This window comes from Trichechus manatus, unplaced genomic scaffold, assembly GCF_000243295.1.
Source record: "Trichechus manatus latirostris isolate Lorelei unplaced genomic scaffold, TriManLat1.0 scaffold00039, whole genome shotgun sequence".
In the NCBI taxonomy this organism is placed as follows: Eukaryota; Metazoa; Chordata; class Mammalia; order Sirenia; family Trichechidae; genus Trichechus; species Trichechus manatus.
In genome coordinates, this window is record NW_004443975.1 from 1,857,423 (window position 1) to 1,859,310 (window position 1,888).

The window sequence follows — 1,888 nt, forward strand, 5'->3', positions numbered from 1 at the left end:
CAATTGGAAGAGCGTTGTTAATGTCACTGAACTGTGCATGTAGAAATTTTTGAAATGGTGTATCTTTGGCTATGTGTATTTTCACCAAAAAAAAAGGTTGAGAAGTTAGAGGGTTGACATGTTGTGGGGTTGTTAACCAATGTCATAAAACAATATGTGTACTGCTGTTTCATGAGAAACTATTTGTTTTGTAAGCCTTCACCTGAAGTACAATAAAAAAAAAAAAAATTATGGATCACAACAGAACATTGTCCAACTTGCTTGCTTTGGACATGGGCTTAGGAGAGATCAGTTGCTGGAGGGCAAGATCATGTTTGTCAAAGTAGAGGGCCAGCAAAGGCAAGGAAAACCCTCAGTGAGAAGATTTGGCACAACAGCTACAATGACGGATTCAAACCAGCCAGCAATCGTCAGGATGATGGAGAACATTTTGTTATGTTGTACGTTAAGTTACCATGAAGCAGAATGGACTCAATGGCAGCTAACAAGAACATTATTCTAACTGGAGTGGAAACGCCCTAAAATCAGTTAATAAAAAGTAAAATAAAACTGCTGATGACTCTGGAGATCAGGCCATCTTTAGATTACAAAAAAAAACGAAACCCATTGCCATGAGTTGGTTACGCGTCATAGTGATCCCCTGCAGGACAGAGTAGAACTACCCCATAGGGCTTCCAAGGAGTGCCTGGTGGATTTGAACTTCAGTTTTTTAGTTAGCCGGATTACTCACCCATACTTTCTCTTTTCTAAAACTGGAATCATTTCTGAAGCACCCTACCAGATATCAAAAATCCTCTCTTGTATAGTTTTATATATGCCTCAGGTTGTTGAAGAATAACTACTGGGAGATGCTTATCATTTTCTAAAGATGGCCACAAACATTTGAAGCTAATATTTGTTAGTAGTGAAGTAGAGGACGTTCACAGTCTAGGAGCACCAGTAAATGTCTGAGAGCCTGTAAATATGAGGCATACCATGGCCAATTGCTTCTGTTCAGTGCCTTGAGTCTTTGTTTGTTAACCCAATAGAATGTTCTTCAAGTAAGAAAATGAATAAAGATTACCTTTTTCCTTTGCCCCGTCATTCATAGTGCCTGGCAGATAGATACTACCTGCTCACCAATGAATTAAATGAAAGCTGTAATGCTCTCTTCTCGGACTTCAGCAGAGGACATGCTGCCAAAATGTTTGGGCTTAAATTCAAGGTTTTATGTGTACCGACTTAGGGATAAAACCTGTTCATAGATGAGAAGTACCTGATAGTAGAAAAAAGACAATACGATATTTAAATAATTGTTCATCTGCAAGGAACGTGCTTCTCCATATAGATCCTAACTTGTGATGAGAAAATGTTATTTTAGGATAATTGCTGACACCTCTTTGGTAGTAATAAAAACCAAGTTTGAGTCATTCTTTATGTGCACAGTTCCCAAATGGAGAATTGCCTTAAACACAGATGAGAAGTTTAAAAGAATATAATTCTCAGTTTGTGGTGTGGCCCCTTTTCAAATAAGGAAATCAAAAGCTGTCTATTTTTATCTGTGGAACATAACTCATGGTCAAAAGCAATATCCACTAAAGGTCTTTAAAACAATGTTCTAGCTTTTAAAAAATATTTCTAGAATATCATTTTAAAAGATCTTTACAGCCATTACTTCCTTGTACTAATCTTGTGAATATGTGTGCCTTTGGGCTTTTTCTTTTATTGTGGAAAAGTTAAAACATGTTCAGAGATAAACAGAAGAGTATAATGATCCCCCGTGAACCTATCATCCAGCTTCAACAATTATCAATTTGTAATCAGTTTGGTTTCATCTATACCTCTATTCACTTGCCCCATCATATTAGTTTTGAAGGAAATCCTCAAGAGAAATAATTTCATCATATGT

The 1,888-nt window shown here is 36.8% G+C and overlaps 1 protein-coding gene across 1 annotated transcript in view; it reads left to right on the forward strand.

The window, feature by feature from the left end:
• Positions 1-1,888, forward strand: part of FMN2 (formin 2) — a 437,381-nt gene that overhangs the window by 386,190 nt on the left and 49,303 nt on the right. The gene's annotated exons all lie outside the window — the stretch shown is intronic.